At 36.7% G+C, this 21,675-nt stretch overlaps 1 protein-coding gene across 13 annotated transcripts in view; it reads right to left on the minus strand.

Moving 5' to 3' along the window:
* DMD (dystrophin) overlaps positions 1-21,675 on the minus strand; it is a 2,616,526-nt gene that overhangs the window by 2,013,321 nt on the left and 581,530 nt on the right. The window lies entirely within an intron of this gene.

Raw genomic sequence — 21,675 nt, forward strand, 5'->3', positions numbered from 1 at the left:
ATCGTACCGTATTCCCTTGTCTACAAAGAGTACTGCATCCAAATTACAGAAGAACTAAAGAAACCTTGTAGCATGAGTATAATTAGCAGTGCTGCTAAGTGAATGGAAATGGAGGTTGCCTAACTTAATCAACTGTAATCATTACTCATTGTCATACTGTTTAGAAAGATTAGTTGAGGGTATTTCTTCTGTGGTATTACTTCAGGCATTTCTCCTTCCCTCTTAAATGTGTAAACAATTACACTATAAAGAAAGAATTAGCATGCCCTTTCAATCAGATAGAAACTTTTCTGAACAAGTAAGTTCCATGTCTTAGCTCAAGGGGGGCAAAACAGGAATGATGGGAAAATATTTAGTTGGGTCAAAGTTAGAGAAATTAAGAAAAAAGTAGTTAATTGCAGAAGTTACTGACTTGAGGAGGAAAAAAGGAACCCTATATATGAGCTTCTGTAAAGAAATTAGCTCTTGGCCAGGGAAGAAATAAATAACAAATTAAGATCTAAAGGGAAAATTAAGGATAACACAGTACAAATATGCAGTACTGTCTGATGAAGTTGTTCACAATTGCACAACAATGCAAGATTCCACAATGCACCTTCAAGGACACTGTAGCTAAGGATTGCTTTCTGATCATTTATCCTTTTAGCCGAAGACACTTGGCATCTGGGAACATTTGTTCTTTTGAATAAAAATCACCTCATACCTAAAAGGAACCTTTATAAATATCAGAAAAACAGGAATGTCTGTGACGACGATCATTGGTGGGGCTTGGCCTCATTAGCTCTGGGGCCACTAGTGTAAAAAAAGGTTCACAGGGACTCTCTTCTAGTAGGGACTATATATATATATTTGAGACGGAGTTTTGCTCTTGTTGCCCAGGTTGGAGTGCAATGGCGTGATCTCGGCTTACCGCAACCTCTGCCTCCCGGGTTCAAGCGATTCTCCTGCCTCAGCCTCCGGAGCAGCTGGGATTACCATGCACCACCATGCCCAGCTAATTTTGTATTTTTAGTAGAGACGGGGTTTCTCCATGTTGGTCAGGCTGGTCTCAGACTCCCGACCTCAGGTGATCCGCCTGCCTCGGCCTCCCAAAGTGCTGGGATTACAGGCGTGAGCCACAGCGCCCGGCCGGGACTTCATATTTAATGAGGCTTTTCACTGTTCTAGGAATTAAACTGAGTTTCAGGTATTGCATTCAAGAATCTTCTCAGCAAACCTGCAATATTGGTAATGTTATTCCTTAAACTCGTTTTACAGGTGAGGAGATTGGAGCTCAGAGAGGTTTTTCAGTCATCCAAGTAACTAGAAGTGCTTAAGAATCCAGCTCTACCTGACTCCCTAAACAAGTGTGTGTCAAGAGTTAATGGGCATACAAACCACCTGGGTATCTTGGTAAAATACGGGTTCTGATTCGGTAATTTTAGGTGGGACCTGAGATTCTGCATTTCCAGTAAGTTCCCTGGGGCTGCTGTGGCTGCTGCTGCTGGTGGTCTTTGGACAACACATCGGGTAGCGAGGCCCCTAGACCCGTGGTTCTCCAACTTTGCTGATATTAGAATCCCCTGAAGAACTTCTTTAAGAAAAAAACCCAGTGCCCAAACTGCACTTCATATCAATGAAATCAGAGTCTCTAGAAATGAGACTCAAGCAATTCTAATGAACAGCCAAGTTTGAGAATCTGTACCCATTGACATGTTGTTCTCAAATTAGGTGCTCATCAGAATCCACTGACGAGCTCATTATAAACACAGAGACCTACATTCATTAAAGCAGTGATAAGACTTAGGCCTTTGCACATTTAGGTAGACCCCCTAGGTGATTCTGTTATCCAACAGTTTGAGAACCACTTCCTAGACCATGCTCTTTCGAATCAATCAGACCAAGCCCTGCAGACAACCTTACCATTCAGGCAAAAAAAAGTTGTGAGTAGGAGCTTGTTTTCATGCATATCCTCAGGGTTCATCGGTATGATAAGATATCCTCCAAGCTAAAAATTCATGGGGCCCTCACACCACCACATCCCCAGTTACAGACATTTTTTTAAACCTCTTTTGTGAGTATCAGTGTACTCATTGTATGCTTACACTGTGTGTGGGTTTTTATGCCTGTGGTTGTGCATTAAATCTATTACTTTGTCAGTACTTCAGGGGAAAGCGTATCAATGTTGTAAGACATTTAATATATGCCCAGGGTAGCTGTATAATTAAAAGGAATTGATTTTGAAAAAGAACCTAATGGTAACCTGAAATGAATAGACAAAATGATCCCTAAGCTCAGTAACAACTGCAGCACAATGTATCACCTTATGGTTAAAACCTAGTTCATAAATAATCCTCAACTCCTCTTCAAGGGCTTGTGAAGATGAGGGTCATTTTGAGAAGTGACACATTTTGGCTTCAGGGGAGTTTTAGCATAACTGCTGTCAGATTATATCTTCTTAAACATTTTCGTTGGCAGTGAAGGGAAGATGTTAGATCATGTTAGAAATGTAATTAATGGGGTCAAAAGTTTACTTCCTTACAGCTCTTAAGAGCACATACTTACAGGAAACTCTTTTGGATATCTCCCTTAATATTATCTAGGATTGTCCAACTATTCCTTTAAATGAGCACAACTGGGGCCACTCCTTATGGCTCTGGGCATTGCACCTTGCCCAAAGGTGCTTGAGTATCATACCCACATTCCCCCCAGCCATCCCTGTGATCCTCGAATAAAGCAGAGTCATACTGAAAAAAAAGTGTGCTTTCTTTCAAAATTGGCTATTCTGTGGATTTGGGAAGTGGGGAGGATGCCTCTTTGTTTAATTTTCAAAGAGTACCATATAAGCGGGTAGCAGTCCTGCGGACAACAAAGTGTAATAAAAAATGTTTGGGATTTCAGTTGGAAGGCATTGGGAACTAATTTTATGACCTAGGGCAATGTATTTAAACTTTTAGCATCACCAGGCTTTCCATCTATAAAATAGCGTGGCAACATGCCATAGACAATCAACACTCAGGCTCCGAAGTCAAAGCAATTTAACTAGGGCTTGAATTCCAGTTCTCCCATGTACTAGCTGCGTAATCTTGGCACGTTATGTTATTTATATCACATTTCGTTATCTGTAAAATGGGGATAATATCAATTCCAGCCTCCTGAGGCTATTGTTAGTTTCTACTACAAGGTGTTTACCACAGTTCCAGATACAGAGTTAGTGCTAAATAAATAGTAGCTACTATTTATCAACAACAATAATAAGATGATAATCACTCACATTTCCCAAGGCTTTGGAGGAAATTAAATCAAATGATGCATACAAAATAAGCCTTTGAAGTGAAAAACACCATAATGTTGTTGAAGATGGGTTTTCTTCCTTTTAGTAATATGTTTGCCATATCTTTGATTTTAAAGAAATAGTAGTGGTTAAAAAAAAGCAAGTAGTAGGGCCACCAAAGATCTGGCTACAATAATTGTTCTGAGAGGTTAGGCTCCTGCTGAGAGTTGGAGCTAAACCTAGCACCTATATGTAGTAGTACAAACCTAAATATACAGTACATCAGGGAACAACGTAGACTTCGAATATACAGATTTAAAACTAGAACTGCAATAACCTGGTGACATACTGAATAAATTGGAAATAATTCCATTAAATCTTGTCTCTAGAGTTATTATTCCCAATAATCACAATTGTTTAAAATGACCATCTTGAAAATCATGTTTCCTGGAGTCACCTCCAAATAGCAGTAAGCTACCCATCTCCTATTACAAAAAGAAAAATGAGACCAGCTTGTAAACACATTACCCAATAAAGTACCTTAAAGTGCAAGCAGGGAGGCATTATTGCTCAATGGAAGTCAATTTAAAATAAGAGGTTACCGAGCTTTCTCAATAAGAGTAAAGGATCCCGGCCATAATTGTTCTGCAGTAACTTTGGAAAGGTGTACTTTTATTCAAACCGTGCTATGATTTTGGCTTCTCTCCTAGGGAGGAACTTTCATTTCAGTAACTAAGTTCATGAAAAGCCAAACTCTTTGCAGCTCTTCAGCTGGCAGCATTTTTTCCAGTTTCTACAATCTCATCACTGTGGTGAGTGTGTGTCTGTCTGTTTACTTAACGATTTTAAGCACAATTCTTCATGACGCATTTATTTTTGGATACTGTTCTTTTATTTTGATTGCATATCTTTCCCATAGGGTTACAGCAAGTTTGAAGAAAAATCAAACAATAAAACACTCACTCAATATCATAGGGGTATTTGCTTTCAAAAGTCAGACAGAATGAAAATCTATCTGGTTGGTTATTTTAGATGATTAGTGTTAATTTTTGCACCTGATGACCAAAAATCATTTTAGAATTTGATATAAGGAACTTTTGCACAGACATCTTACAACATGGAATATCTCTAAGTGTTAAGTTTTATATAAACATGAACATCTGGAAGAACTTGAGCCAACTTGGGAGCTATTATTTTACCCAGCCTCCTTCATCAAACAGAGCTCAGAACTCCCCTCCGTTAGCTTTAAGCTTTTCTCAATGAACTGAGTAATGGAATCTTGAGGGACACCTTGAAATCCAGCAGTAGAAGCAAAAACCTTCCCCACTGATAAGCAAAAGAATATTTCTGGCAACAAAACCCATCAACTCTAGGAGGTATATATCTAACTCAGTCAGCCTTCAATTAAACGTAAGTCAGTAACCCCTGAAGGCAACAACAAGCGCTTAGAGTAAAATAAAAAAGTTCGCAGACATACTGCAGAAGATCCAGTCTCAGAGAATGATCTGCTTAACACTTGGCCCTGAGATTATCTGAGAATTTCCTAGAACATTCAAAACCCCACAGTGACCACAGTTAAAAATAATGTATTATAGGTTTCAAAATTGCTAAAAGAATAGATTTTTTAATGTTCTCACTACGAAAAATGATAAGTTGGTGAGGTGATAGATATGTTAATCAGCTCGACTGACTCTTTCTACAACATATACATAGATCAAAAACATCACGTTGTACTCGGTAAATATGTACAACTATTATTTGTCAATTAAAAATAAATAAATAAATTTTTAAAAAACTTCAATACTTCCAAGATCTGGGAACAACTACGTGGTAAGCCCATTAATTTATAACTGGGACTGTAAACCAACAGAACGCATTCTTCCACTTAAAATCAGCATTTGATTAATGGCATACCCATATATTACGTCTCCTATACAAGAACAACATATAATGTATGGTATTTATTATCACAAAATTTCTAGAAATAAAATAAGTCCAGTTCAGTAGGTATAATCCTGTTCTAAATCCCCATATGTGTATAATGCTGCCACATATATCTTCTTAAAACACTAGTTTCTTCATATCACCTACTGTCATTCTTATAACCCCAACTCTTGATAAGATAGTTTCCATCCATTGTCCAAACTTCATCATCTGCCTTTCATTTCTCAACATACTAAGCTTGCTTCTACTGAAACGCACTATTCTACAGGGTTCTCTCTCCATTAGATTATAAGATATTTAAGAACAGAAAGACTGGCTTTTTTACAGCTTTCCAGTCCCTAGTGCTTCCTAGCACTGTTCCTGGAACATAGTTACCACAAAGCAAACATCTACTTCATGTTTCACATTGATATATGCCCCACTAATGTCCAACACGTGTTATTTAAACAAATACTAGTCTCTAAATACTTGTACATCTGCTCAAAAATTTTATAAAATATGCTAGATCATTTCTATTGTGAAAAATTAGAAGCAAACTAAATATTCATGATATAGAAATGAAAACAATTCTGGTACATCCTATTAATATATTTATATGCAGACATAAAAAAATCACATTCTTATGGAATATTTAACTAGGTTGGAAAACCATATGATATATTAAGTGAATTAAGCGGCTTCCAAAACTATGTGTATGCTAAAATACTAAAATGTATTATTCTTAGTGGTTAAAAACCTAGGCTCTGGAGCCTGAATGCCTGGTTTAGAATTCCGGCTCCATTTTATAATGGCATTGTGACCCTGAACAAGTTAATGCATCTTGTTATTGCATCAATTTTCACATTTTTAAAATGGTCTAATAAGAGTACTTATATAAAATTATTTTCAGGTATAAATGGATAATATTTAACATATAAGGTAATTGAAACATGGGTATATACCAAGTGCTAGTAAATATTAGCTATCATTATATAGTTCTCAATAGGAATGTCTGTGCCAAACAGGTAACACTGGTTATTCCTGAATAGCAAAATTATAGGCAACTATTACCTTTATTGTGTTTTTCTGTATTCTACTTTTGGCAGTGAGTGTATATTATTTTGTATTATAAAAAATCAGGCTGGGTTTGGTGGCTCATGCCTGTAATCCCAGCACTTTGGAAGGCCAAGGCCAGAGGGTTGGTTGAGCCCAGAAGTTCAAGACCAGCCTGAGCAATGTAGTGAGACCTTGTCTCTACAAATAATTTTTTTTTTTAATCAGCCAGGCGTGGTGGCACGCACCTGTGGTCTGGGAGGGCAAGGCTGCAGTAAGCTGTGATTAAGCCAATGCACTTCAGCCTGGGTGGCAGAGTGAGACCCCGTCCCAAAAAAAAAAAAAAAAAAAAACACAACAGATTCCTCCTAAAATACGCAAAAAATTTACTGAACATTGCATTGGTAAGATGCATACATTGTTAATGGAACAATGCTGGGATACTAGATCGAAGAAGTATTGTCATCACAAGTAGCAAGCTGCCTGTAAAATAGTAGACATTGCTCTCTAAAAATGCTGTATTTCATTAGTGCTATGGGTTGAATATTTGTGTCCCTCCAAAATTCATATGTAGAAACATAATCCCCAATGCCACAGTATTAAGAGGTAGGGTTTTAAGAAGGTGATTAGGTCATATAAGCGGAGCCCTCATGAATGGGATTAGTGCCCTTATAAAAGAGGCCAAGGGAACTTGTTTGCCCTTCCAGTATGTGAGGGTAAAGGAAGAAGGCACCATCTGTGAAGCAGACAGAACCCTCACCAGACACCAAATCTGCCAACATTTTGATCTTGGATTTCCTGGGCTGCAGAAACAGTTCTGCAGCAATAAATCTTCGTTGTTTATATATTACACAGTCTATGATATTTTTATTATAGCAGCCCAAATGAACTAAGACAATTAGGAGTAAGAAGTACGAAGAATTACCATCATTATATATGATGAGGCTAAAAATTATAGAAAAGATAATTTCTACAGAAGTATTTTTAAGTGGTACAAGTTTAATACATATATAAATATACAAGTTTAGAATATATTTTATATATTCAAGTTTAAAAACTACATATGTATTAAAATTTATCACATAAAAATACCTCTCTAGAAATATCTTTTCTATAATTTTTAACCTCATCATTTATTGGAATTTGTTATGGAGGGAGATCGTCCCCTGCTCCCTTAAAGTTTATAGAAATAGGTCAATGCCATCTTTTGGGGCTCTCCCAAGACTATTACAATAAAACGGGTTGTAGCAAGATAAATAAAACACACTTAGGCAAGGTGTGCTAGGATTTCCAACCACTTTAACTTGGCATGAGGACTATTAGTCTAACAGAATGAGATACTGAGAACACATCATCAGAAGCACTTAAGCATAAATGTTCTCTTTTTATAGTGGTGGGGGGAGGATAACGGGAGAAATGAGTAAAAATGAGGTTTCAGCTTCTAGTTTCACTAGGAACAGACAAATTAAAAAGTGAAATGTGAGACAATAGAAAGTTTGATGTAATTTCGTAGCACTGCAACCATCAATTCTTATTTTAACATTTTTGGTAAAGCTTCCTTTTACATCCAAGTGGACCAAGTGAAATCACCATGTTCTTATATTTACCCATAGCATTTCTTTTTTATTTTTATGAGCGCCTTCTTTTGCTGAATGAATAACTATTTCAGCACACTAAAAAATTGTGCCTTAGATGTCTTTCTAACGGTGCCTGTATACGGTAAGTGCTCAATAATTGCTTGATAAATAATATGCATTCAGCAGTTGAGGCAAGAAAGAAATGACCCTTTTTTGGAATGAACCAAGAGAGACAGAACTGAAAAAGTGAGGAAGAAGGGAAAAATAATGAAGGAACAGAAGATGATGTCAGATAGGACTTTTATCAATGTGAGTAAATATAATTCCTATATATTAATGAATGTGATATGTTACATTCATATTAAAAGTTTATTAACAAAACATCACCACAATGAATATAGTTGAGATTTTCCTTGCTATGTGATAGGTACTGGTCTAAGTGATTTTTATTTGTTAATTTTCTCATCTCAGCAATCCTATGAGGTAGGTGCTATTATTAACTCTATTTTTCAGATGAAGAAACTAAGGAAAAAAGAGAGTCAGTGTATAAAAAAGACAGTACAAAAAAGTGTATAAAAAGAGAGTCCTACAGTACAGTACTGAGAGAAAATGAAAGAGTTGGATTTCCAACCCAGAAAGTTTGGCTTTGAGTCTGTCCTTTTAACCAAAATATTCTTAAACATCTGTCTATATTGTCTCCATTTATATATACATTAAGTGAATATTTTTTTAATGTCCCTTGAGTTAGAGAAATACTACTACTACCTATTCGACAGGAAGAAACATCAGACAGAAATGACGTGGCCTGATCACTCAGCTATTATATTGGCAGCAAAGCCTTTCTTTGGCATTACTTAATTCGTATTCTCACAGTAACAGCATTCTCCTATCCCTAATTCTCAGTGCTTTAGGCTATTTCCCAGGAACATGCTATATAGCTGCAAAGAGATATAAGTACAATTTGCCAGCATTAATAATAGGGATATTGCTCCTTGCATTTGCTACTTCTTTCTGTATCTGTCTACTTTTATTTTTTTTCTTATTCCCTAAACACTCTATCTCCATTGTGCTGATTTTTTGAAGATATTCATCTATCTTGATTTTCCTTACTTTTTATTTTCTTTTTGCCTTGGAGTAGTGTTTCCTTTTCTTTTCATCCTGGAATAGATTATTGTCATTTCAAGGCCTCCCTTGTGAGCACTTTTTTCTCCTTTTTATTGCCATTCTTCAGCATTTTTACTGGTACTTATAACAGTTCTCCTTTTCTTGCTGGCTTCTGGCGTGGGTTTGTTGCTATTTCTTGTTCTTTGATGTTTCGCATATCTGATTGTTCCCTTTCTCACCCCTGCTTTCTGCCACGTTTACCTCTTTGCTATTATTTGTTTCCTATTTTGAAGGTTGACAACTAAGGGGACAGTATCATTCCTTAATGGGTTTCTCCAGCTTACTCATGAAATCAGCAGCAGCCTCCTTCACACATAAAACTAGTCCGGGAGGGCAAAGTGACTCACGTCTGTAATCCCAGCACTCCGAGAGGCCGAGATGGGCGGATCACTTAAGGCCAGGAGTTTGAGACCAAACCAGGCAACATAAGGAGACCCCATTTCTACAAAAATTAGCCAGATGTGGTGGCGCAACTGTAATCCTAGCTACTGGGGAAGCTGAGGTGGGAGGATCGCTGGAATACAGGAGTTCCAGGCTGCAGTGAGTTACGATGGTGCCACTGAAGCCTGGGAGACAGAGCGAGACCCCTGATATGGTTTGAATATTTGTCCCTGCCATAATCTCATATTGAAATGTAATCCCCAATGTTTGTTTGTTTGTTTGTTTGTTTTTGAGACGGAATTTTACTCTTGTCACCCAGGCTGGAGTGCAGTGGAACGATCTCAGCTCACTGCAACGTCTGTCTCCCAAGTAGCTGAGATTACAGGCACCTGCCATCACGCCCGGTTAAGTTATTCCCAGTGTTGAAGGTGGGGCCTGGTGGGAGGTGATCGGAGCATGCGGGTGGATTTCTCACGAGTGGTTTAGCATCATCCCCTTGGTGCTGTCTTCAGATGGTGAGTGTATTCTCATGAGATACGGTTGCTTAAAAGTGTTTGACACCTCCCGCTCTCTCTCTCATGTTCCTGCCCTGGCCACATGACATGCTTGCTCCCCCTTCATTTCCACCATGATTTTGAGCTTCCTGAGGCTTTCCCAGAAGCCGAGAAGATGCCAGCATTATGCTTCCTGTACAGCCTATGGAACTTTGAGCCAATTACTCTTTTCTTTAAAAATTACCTCATCTTGGGTATTTCTTTATGGCAGTGTGAGAATTGACTAATACAGCCCCATCGCTAAAAAAAAAAAAAAAAAAAAAAAAAAAAGTCTAATCAAAGTTGGAAAGTGAACATTAGGGAAGTATATATTTTGTATAAATAAATCCTTTGGACTCCCAGCTTCTTCCTTTGCCTATCAGCTTTAAGGGATAGTGGTTCTGTTTGACTTTTGAAAGGACAGAACAAGATCCTTATATATCACTTTTCTGCCATCAATAGTTAAGAGTTTTTGCTATAAATTGAAAGTATCATGGACACATTCTTTAGTCAGCAGTCACTCCCTGTCATTAATTAGGTGTTGGAATGATGTTCTGAAATGCTGTTTAATTTCTATGAATTTCAAGTGGGATTGCCCAGCAAGTACATTGCCAGCATATGTAGTAAGTAGGTAATTTTCTTTTAACATTATGAATGTTATTCTCAAAATTTTAGGTTGTTTTTATAAGGGACAGTGTACAGTTTGGGCTTTTGTGCTAATTGGAGGTTGACAAGGGAAAAAGGGATAGTTTTCCAGCATGCTTTCTAGGTTTTTCTAAATAGTACAAAGATGTTCAGGAGGAAGAAAATATTGCTATTTTAAATGGAATATTTTCAACGCTAACTTAAGCATATCTCAGTATTTAAGCAGACATTTGGATATTTTCCTCATCTCAGACAATAACTACTGTGACCTTGAACAAAGCCCTCCATTTTCTGATTCTCAGTTTTCTCATCTATAAAATAAGGGAATTGGACTAAATAATTTTGTTTCCATTTAGCTTTAGCACTCTATGACTTTTATCCATTTACTTAGACAACACTACTCCTGAGAAACATACATTTATACAATTACAGGGATAAACACCCAGGACTTCATTTAATAGATTTTCCTTATACCACCACTGTACTGTACTGGTAACAGACACTTTCCCCTGTATAAGTAAGCTATCCTGCAGATGCTAACGGAGTGACCCCAAAAGGCCAACAGAAATTAAAGAAACTTGGCAAAAATAAACAAAAAACTAGCCGTGGCATACAGATTAAGTATATTTACACCAAGTTATGATTTTTTTAGTGACTTCCCCATTTAAAGTTACTGATATATATGTGTGTGTATATATATATATACATTATACAAAATCATCAGTATATTTTCCCCTAGATAATAATTGTTAAGTATCATTCAATAATTGTTACATGCTGTATACATTTTAAGTGATATAAATCTTTCCAACAAACCTAAAATGTAAGTAGTTCTTTTCCTAATTTCCAAAATTAAGAGAGGCAGAAAGAGTTAAGCAGCTTGCCTAAGGTCACAGTCATTAAATAGCGGCATTGAGATTCGAACTCAGCAATCAGCCTGGCTCCAGAACCCATGCGTCTGATAACTGCTTCTTATAATATGGTTGTGTTCATCCATTTTCTTGTTCATCTATTGTGAGGTTGCCAGCATGATTTCTTCAAAGGCCTGCTGGAGTCAGGAATATGTCCCTAGGTCACAGAGCTCAGCAAATTTTAGTAGCCTAAAACTTGACTCAATTCTCCTGAGCAGTATTCTCAGTGTGACCTCGCTACTGGTCAAAAGTTTTAAACGAGCAGTTACATATTTTTTGCTGCTCTCACCAATACATGTCTTGCTATGTATGGCCAAACGGGTTGACTTGTTCACTCAAAATGCAAAAAAGTACTATAAATATAGAGTAGAAATGGAAATTGGCGACATAATATGACAATTTAAAAATTTTAAATATCTGATTTTCACAAGTCTTAAGAGCCTCAGTGATATTCAGTATGATTGGAGAGTTTGAATTGTGTAAACTTTATTAAGAGACTAGCTAGAAACTCAGCAGAGTTTTCATGGATTGCATGACACTACTTTCATTTTCTTTGCAGTCATCACACAAGTAAAATTTTATAGGTTCAACACACTCCACATACACCTAATTGCTCTCTAGGGTAGTAAAACAACCAAGCAGTGAATCCACAAAAACAGTTCAGTGAGTTTCATTTAAACCATGCATACACTACCAAAAAGTGACTCACAGCAGAGGAAATTAATTTACTCGCCATGAAAACACAATTCTTAATGATCCCAACACTATGACAGTACCTAAAATTTCTTGTGTGTATATATTTGGACACACATGTCCACACATTTTATAGCAAGAACATAAACATTTCAAACTGAAATGCCTAAGCAACCCTTAAAGATAGCTTTTGTCAAGCTAAAATCTGGTCAGAAAATGAAAGTTAAGGCTTTTATTTTATTTTATTTTTTGAGATGGAGTTTCACTCTTGTTGCCCAGGCTGGAGTGCAATGGCACAATCTCTGCTCACTGCAACCTCCGCCTCCCAGCTTTAAGCAGTTCTCCTGTCTCAGCCTCCCAAGTAGCTGGGATTACAGGCATGTGCCACCATGCTCGGCTAATTTTGCATTTTTAGTAGAGAAAGGGTTTCACCATGTTGATCAGGCTGGTCTGGAACTCCTGACCTCAGGTGATCCACCCACCTTGGCCTCCCAAAGTACTGGGATTACAGGCGTGAGCCGCTGTGCCCAGCGAGGCTTTTAAATTGGTGAAAATGCCAACCATTCAATTTTTACTTTGAATAATCAAAACTGAAGTGATTCAAGTAGTGATTCATCATCCAGTGTAATCTAGCACAGCAATGGAGATTTTGTGTGAAACATACCAAAGGAAAGGTTCGGGGTTTTTAATTGCGTAATTGACTAATTCTTGGGCACCTCCTTCCCTCAATCAAAGATACATCATCTGAATAGTTCACAGCCTCCCCCGAATAAATGAAAGTGACAGGCTCTGTATTTCTTAATTTGACGCCTTTCAAAGATAAGGTTAATGGAATTAAGTAACCATAAAGATTATTGTAAATTAAATGTTATATCCTTAGATGTCTGAGTTAATTTAATGCATTTCAATAAATATGAGGTTAGGAAACATAAAAAGGAAAATTTATGGTACTAATTTAAATGGTACCTTTCCACATCTCTTGTGCGTGCTAAAGCATAGGCTTTTATGTTTGTCAACTCACAAATATTGTTTCAGGGAAGAGATAGAGGTCCCAAGTTGTCTTAAGAATATGGAGTCAGATGTTCAGTATGATTTTAGGAACAGCCATATGAAATGAAATAGTCATAGCTATGAAATATTGTTAAATATCAATAGAGGGAGGGTACATAAATAGAAGTTAATCACAAGTAAAATAACCTAACAGTGATTATTTTTATTATCATAATCATCAAGGTTAGATTTACAGAGCAAAACAAATGCTTTTCTATGTTGGTTTAGTGAGTATTTTCACAGCTATATGTATTTTAGTTTTTCTTTAAGTTTTTATATATATTAACTAGAACATAATACAAACTTCACTTTGGTATTGGAATTACATTTTTAAAACCATTAACGTTATAATTTTTACAAGGAGAAAGGTAATGTTTGTGATGATTATTATATTATTATCAATATTGGTTATCTCAGAAACTGTGCTTAATACTTTTCTCATGGCAACTTATGAAGTCTTTATTATAATCATTTTATTTATAAGGCAATTGAGTCTTAGAAAGGTTAAATAGATAGTATAAGGTCATCCTTCTAGAAAATGAGTGACAAATTTAAACTTAGATGATTTCTAAGCTTATTCTTTTGACTGTAGCATTATATTATGTTCCTGTAGTTACAGAATAATATAACACAATGTCCAAAAACTAGAAATCATTTTATTCCCTTATTTAGGGTAGAGAGCTGATGATAACCTTGGCAATAAAAAAACCCAAAACCTATTGTCACAGTTCTTACTGTTGATGGTTTTAATAAAAGAAAAAAAATGTCTTTGAGGTCTTCCTTTTATGTGGCATCTGGTATTTGCCTATATCCATGATCTATATACAGCCTCTTTGAAAATTAACTGAATGATATTAATAGATAGTTTATTTTATATAGCGTTAACTCCTCCTAACTTTGTACACATTTCCCTGCATAATTTGAAGAATAAGAACAGAGGAAATCAACACCGATAATACAGGGAAAAAAATACCGTTTTTTTTAAACCAAGCAAGAAAATGCAATCTGATGCCAAAACAAATAAATATGAAGACCAGAGAAAAATCTGATATCCAAAGACTGGAATCTAAAGTAAATGATGAAGATATTAGCAATCTGTTTTCTGTTAAATGGATTCTTCTTTGTTACCTTTGCACACAGCATACATTCAAAATATTAGAAAAAAATCAAGTTTCAACTGTGGTTTGCTTTATTGGCAGTAATGTGAAGGATCAGGTACTCAAATAATTTAAGCAAATTTTAGAAATAAGAGGTTGTCTAATCAAAACACAACCTAGAAAGACAAATATTGCATGTTCTCACGCATATGTGGGAGCTAAAAAATTGATCTCATGGAGGTAGAAAGTAGAATGATTGTTACCAGAGGCTGGGAAGGGTAGTGGGGAGGGGGTGATGAAGAGGTGCTTGTTTAATGAGTATAAAAATACAGTTAGCTAGTAGGAATAAAATCTAGTGTTCTGTACCACAATAGGGTGATTATAGTTAACAATAATTTATTGTTTATTTCAGATTAACTGGAGGAGTAGACTTGGAATGTTCCCAACACAAATAAATGATAAATGTTTGAGGTAATGAATATTCCAATTATCCTGATTTGATTATTACAGATTGCATGCCTGTATCAAAATATCACATGTATTTCATAAATATGTACAACTCTTATGTACCCACAATAATTAAAAAGAAGAAAGAAAAACAAAACATATCACAAAGGATGACGTAGCTTGATTGATGAATTAATAGTGTATGCAACTAAGATGATTGGAGAGTGTAGACCTTAGTCCATGAAAGGAAAATCAGAGTTTTCACAGAGAGCAAAAGGGTGATTCTATCCTGTCTTTGGATTTCTCTCCAGCCATAGATGCACACGCTCGCTACCTTTGCACACCTTACTCCACCATCTAAAAAGTTTCCTTTTATTTCAATACCACTGGAAAACCCACCATTTCCTTCATCATAGATTAAGAAAGAGTGGATTTTTCTGAAGTTCCAACTGCCATTGTTAATGCTTTCAATCTATTGTCTATTTTCCATGCTTATGATTGTGTCAGCCCATGTGTAACTAACTCTTACCAAGTTGAAATACGTTCACTAAGGTTCTTTTTTGCATAAGACCTGTATAGAATAGCTATATATTGAGGAATTAATAGAACAGCAATATTTTTTATATACCAACCACGAGTGAGATACTATACTAGGTGTTATTCATGTATTTTTGTAACTTCACAATAATCCTCCATGTTAGTTATTTCATATATGAGAAAACATGGGAAGGCTCCTTCCAGGCTATCTTGCTAACTATAACCCTAGCATTTCTAAACACAAAATATAAGAAATTCGGTGTCTTAGCACTGGCTATTCTTTCCTTCTGGAAGGTTCTTCCTCAGTTTTTACATGACTGGTTCCTCTAGACAGTCATATCTCAGCTGACATGCCTCTTCAGCAAAGATTCTCTTTACTACTGAAGCTGGAATAACTACCCAATCACTCACTATCTCAACTCAGTTTGTTCTCAATGCAACACTTTTATCTGATATGTTTCTTGTTTATTTATCACAAGAGACAGAATTTCTTTTTCAGAAATGTAGGCTCTGTGGGAGCAGGGAAATATATATAAGATCCAATTACAACTCAACAATAGATAAGTCACTTCCATCATTGAAGTTCTGAGTTTCATCATCTATAAAGTAAGATAATATTTATCAGATATGGTTATCATATAATGTATTTATATAATACTAAATATATATATATATATACAGTAATGTCCAGTAGAAAGTATGCTGAACAATTAGTGTTCTGTAAACAAATTTTTTAAATGCACTATTCTGAAATATACTGGTCTCTCATCCTTCTCGTTTTATTTTTTAAAATCATTTTATTGAGCTATAACTCACACACCATAAAATTCACTCTTTTAAAGTGCACAATTCAGTGATATATAGTATATTCACATAGTTATGCAACTGTCACCACTTTCTTTTTTCCTTTTATTATTTTTTTTTCTTTGAGACGGAGTCTCGCTCTGTCGCCAGGCTGGAGTGCAGTGGCGCGATCTTGGCTCACTGCAACCTCCACCTCCTGGGTTCAAGCAATTCTCCTGCCTCAGTCTCCCGAGCAGCTAGGACTACAGGTGCGCACTACCACGCCCAGCTCATTGTTTTAAAATATATATTTTTAGTAGAGACGGGATTTCACCATATTGGCCAGGATGGTCTTGATCTCCTAACCTCGTGATCCACCTGCCTTGGCCTCCCAAAGTGCTGGGATTACAGGTGTGAGCCACTGCGCCTGGCCAACTGTTACCACTTTCTAATATAAAACATTTTCGTCAGCCCAAAAAAGAAACCCCGTACTCATTAGGAATCACTCTCCTTTCTCCACGTCCCCAGGCCCTACTAATCTACTTTCTGTCTGTATTGATTAGACTATTCTGAAAACTTTATGTAAATCTCATAATTTAAAAAATTTCATAATTTTTAAATTTTTATAAGTTGAAGGTATTAACAAGTTAATAATAAAATACTTCTTGAGAGCTAACTCAGGGTTAGCTGCTTTATATTTCTTCATGCTTTAGCTCATATAATCATTATAACAGAGAAGGTAGTTTCTATTACAATCTTTCTACAGATGCAAATGGAAAAACTGAGGCACACGAGTTTAAGAAACTCCCAGAACTACACAGTTAAAAAATGTAGAAGTCAGGATTCCAAGTCGGGCTTTTCAGTCTTCCTGTGTTTGCCAGCTCTCACCTGAGTATTGTGTTACTAGTAGAGGGACGTGCTCACAGTCGCCCCTATGAGGGGTATTTGGATGCAGATAATTAACATCATTTCAATCCACAAAAATAGGCTTAGTCCTCAATAAGTAAGGAATCAAGGTGAGGGCACTGCAGAGTTAGTATTTTGTTGAAGACAAATTAATAAATCTTTTTTTTTTTTTTTTGAGACGAGTCTTGCTCTGTCACCCAGGCTGCAGTGCAGTGGCTCAATCTCTGCTCACTGCAACCTCCGCCTCCCAGGTTCAAGCGATTCTCCTGCCTCAGCCTCCCGAGTAGCTGGGACTACAGGTGTGTGCTACTACACCTGGCTAATTTTTTAATTTTTAGTAGAGACGGGGTTTCACCGTGTCAGCCAGGATGGTCTCGACATGCTGACCTTGTGATCCACCCGCCTCAGCCTCCCAAAGTGCTGGGATTACAGGCGTGAACCACCGCCGCTGGCCAATAAATCTTAAAATATTCTTCCTGCTCTCCTTTCTTTTGTCTGTTATTTCCCTGGATATCTACTGTGAAATACTGTGGTCTCACATACAAACCAGGAAAAATGAGAGGGAGGTGCATTTTATCTCAAATACAGAACTTCTAATAAAACAGAGTTATTTTAAATGTATAGGGGGATCAAAATATATAAACATAAACACTTGATTATTTGATTTAGCATTACATTCATTTTATTCATTGCATGCATTTTATTCTGCTGGCAATCAAAATTAGTTCCAGAAGAAGGTCCGGAATGGCAGTTGACACATTCCCCTGCTCAATAGCCCTGATATTTATAATTATGATTTGAATACATTTTACTGGGCTAGTAAATATTAAAGCAAATTTTTAGAAATGATGAAAAAATTAATTAAAGCATTTTTTGTCTCTAAATTTACAAACAACAAACATGCAATTTTCTAAGTAGAATAACACACACCAGGGAGTAATGATATTTGAAATGACTGTGAATTTTGGTCTCTGGATGTTCTTGGCTTTTGGTCATATGATTCACTACACCTTCTAGGCATGTAATTATCTCTTAACACCTCACATCCTGTCATACAGTATGCCATTCCTTAAATGAGAATTGGTCTCGAGTATCATTGTATATTTAGATCTTAATAATTTTAATAGAAACATCAACCAGTAATTTCTGAAGGGCAAAATATATAAATTTTATCACTTAAAATATATTTTTTCTTTAATAAAATCTAGCTCTTAAAATTCTATTTAGACCTAGAATGATCCTTTAAGATCATTTAACTCCTATAATTAAATTGCAAAATTTGAAATATGTTCAACTTAAAATTCAACCTAAAACTCAAAGCTGTATTTTAAAGTTCATGTTGCACTTGTTTTACTGCATCTGCCAGAGAATGCACCACAAAATCCTTTATAGATATTCAGATGAATCTCTCTACCAGAAATGAAGAAAGAACGCAGCTAATCTTGGGCTTTCATTGGTTTGATTACCATTTCAACTCTAAATGGCTGCATGATAATTAGTGGGTGTGGAATAACCAGTACTGCTCAAGAAGCAATTGCCTTTACTGAAAAACAAAGTTTCGAAAGAAGCACAGTAAACTCCAAGAGACAATCAGTTCAATCTTACACACCTCCCTGCCATAGTTTTAAATGGAGCAGATGTGCTAAAAGCCAGTGAGAAGATGGTTGATATTTCTTAAGGTTCAAACAGAAATAGAATATCCAGCACTTGACTGCCCATATTTTTCACAATGATTTATTGCAGTAAATAGTCTACACGAGCGTCCCAGTTTTGGACTTTTTCCCTATCAGTCAGGTATTTAAAGCCTTAAAGTAGAGTTAAATTAAATAAAAGAAGGGATGGCTTTTATCTAAAAGTTAGAGAACAAACAAGAATGTTTTCTAGATATTAAAGTAAATTCATTTATAATTATGCCATATTCAGATGGATGCCATTCCTATATATTAAATGTTCATGATTTTAAAGGTCATTGGACAAAAACACTATGAATAATAAAAAATTAGAAAAAAATGTGAAAAATAATGAATGGAATTATAGTAGAATCTATTTTAATGGACCTCCATTTAACTGAACCATTAGATTAACCAAAGCTCTCCATTCCCTTTGTTAGATTTACTATGGATCAAGATGGCCTGCTGAAAAATCTTAACTAGAAATCTCTCTATGAGAGATAAATTGTATGCTTTGGCGGATTAAAGATAGCTGCGAATTTTTTTGACATTTCTTCACTGGGGAGGTAAAGTCTTTGTTTCCTCCCTTGAATTTGGATGGGTTCTGTGGCTGCTCTAATAGAATGCAGTAGAATAGTGGTCCCCAACCTTTTTGGCACCAGAGACTGGGGTTTGATGGATGACAATTTTCCCACAGACTGAGGTTGGTGGGGGGGAGGTGAGGGATAGTTTTAAGATAATTGGAGAATATTTCATTTATCATGCACTTTATTTCTATTATTATTATTACATTGTATTATATAATAAAATAATTATGTAACTCACCATATCATAGAATCAGTGGGAGCCCTGAGCTTTCTTTCCTGCAAGTGGACGGTCCCATCTGGGCATGATGGGAGACAGTGACACATCATCAATCACTAGATTGCCTGATACTCCTCATAAAGAGTATGCGACCTAGATCTCTCACATGTGCAGTTCACAATAGGGTTGTGCTCCTGAGACTCTAAAGCCATTGCTGATCTGACAGGAGGCAGGGTTCAGGCAGTAATGCCAGCGATGGGAAGTAGCTGTAAATACAGATGAAGCTTCACTGGCTCACCGCTCGCCTCCTGCTGTGCAGCTGGGTTCCTCACAGGCCACAGATGGGTACCGGTGTGTGGCCCAGGGGTTGGGGACCCCTGCAGTAAAAGAGATGCTGTTCTAGTTTCCAGGGTTAGGCCTGAAGATACCAGAAACTTATATTTTCCGTCTTTTGTATCCTTCACTCTAGAACCCTGAGCTCCCATGTGATAAGTTCAACAATCCTGGGTCTACCATGCTGAAGAGGCCACATGTAGGTACTAGAGTCAATAGATCTAGTTGACCCAAGTCTCCCTGTCGTCTCCACCAAAGCAACATACATATGAGTACAGCTGTCTTGGATTCTGCTGACCAGCTCATCTGCCAGCTGAGTATCATTTAGGGATCAAGTTGATACCACATAGAGTGGAAAATCACCCAGTTGACCCATGCCCAAATTTATGACCCACAAAATCATGAGCTATAAAAAGTGACTGGTGTTTTAAGCTATTAAGTTTTATAATAAATTGTTACTCAGCAATAGATAACCGGAACATAGCAAGAATCAACTGTGATTGTTCCCATTCCTGCTCATGTAATGATCTAATATAATTATATACTACATAATTTGATGAGATATGACTATAAAATAAAGAGATGCGTTCTTTCTAAAAACTACAAATTATCAGTAAAAATTAGCTGAAGAATAAACAGGCCTTTGGGAGAGGGATATTAGAAAAGTATTGAAGGAATCCCCTCTTAAATTGTTTTGCAAATGTCTCTGTGTTCTTTCTCTACTGCACAGAAACGAAAAGGTACAAGTCTCTAATCTGTACCACCAAATCCTCTTGATTTTATGATCTCTTACTACTTTCTTCCTTATAAAAGTCACAGTCTTTTTTTTTTTTTTTTTTTTTGAGAGGGAGTCTCACTGTGTTGCCCAGGCTGGAGTGCAGTGGCGTGATCTCAGCTCACTGCAACCTCTGCCTTCGGTTTCAAGGGATTCTCCTGCCTCAGCCTCCTGAGTAGCTGGGATTACAGATGTGCACCACCACGCCCGGCTAATCTTTGTATGTTTAGTAGAGTTGGGGGTTTCGCCATACTGGCCAGGTTGGTCTCGAACTCCTGACCTCAAGTGATCCGCCCGCCTCGGCCTCCCAAAAATGCTGGGATTACAGGTGGGAGCCACTGCGCCTGGCCAATAGTCACAGTCTTAATTGCTATTCCTTGAACACACTCTCACCTGAGAGCCTTTTTTCCACTCATTCCCTTAACCTGGAACAATCTTCTCTCTATCTAGTTGGCTTCTTGTCTCGTTCTAATTTAACCTGCTCAGTGCAACTCATCATAACACATTATTTCATGCTCTTTTCCAGGCCCTAGTATTCCTGATTTCCCTTGCCCTACTACTTTTATTTTCCTTAGCACTTATATTTCACTAACACACAACATAACTTATTAACCTACCAAATTACTGTCCTGATTGTGGGAAATCAGAGGGCTTTTACCCTGAAGCAAACCACAAAAGAGAAATAGACTATTTTGAAGCAAAGGTTTAGGAGATCACATATGGCTGTGAACAAAATATCAACATTTTAAAACTATATACCAGCCTATTAAGAAGAACTCAAGGTTTTCAACAAGGGCAGTGATAAGAAGAGGTCAGCATGCTTTGCTATGTTATGCTGCCCTCTGGCATGGAGTTCAAATAGGCCAAGATAAAGCCCTGTTCATGTATTTTTGAATGGATAAACAAAGCCCTTCTAGATGAGTACAGCGTTTGATTTTTAACTACACTATTTCAGGTAACCCACAGCTTTTCTTGTCTGAAACATATAAGTTATGACAGGTCTCTGGAACAAGTTATATCTAAATGCCAGAGTCAGGTAGTATAAGGCAAAAAGTATACAATCCATTTTTACTTGTGTCACCAAACATCTCTTACATTTTAGCTGCTGACTTTTCACTAATGTATTTATACAGAATATTA

Source organism: Pan troglodytes, chromosome X, assembly GCF_028858775.2.
Source record: "Pan troglodytes isolate AG18354 chromosome X, NHGRI_mPanTro3-v2.0_pri, whole genome shotgun sequence".
NCBI lineage: Eukaryota > Metazoa > Chordata > Mammalia > Primates > Hominidae > Pan > Pan troglodytes.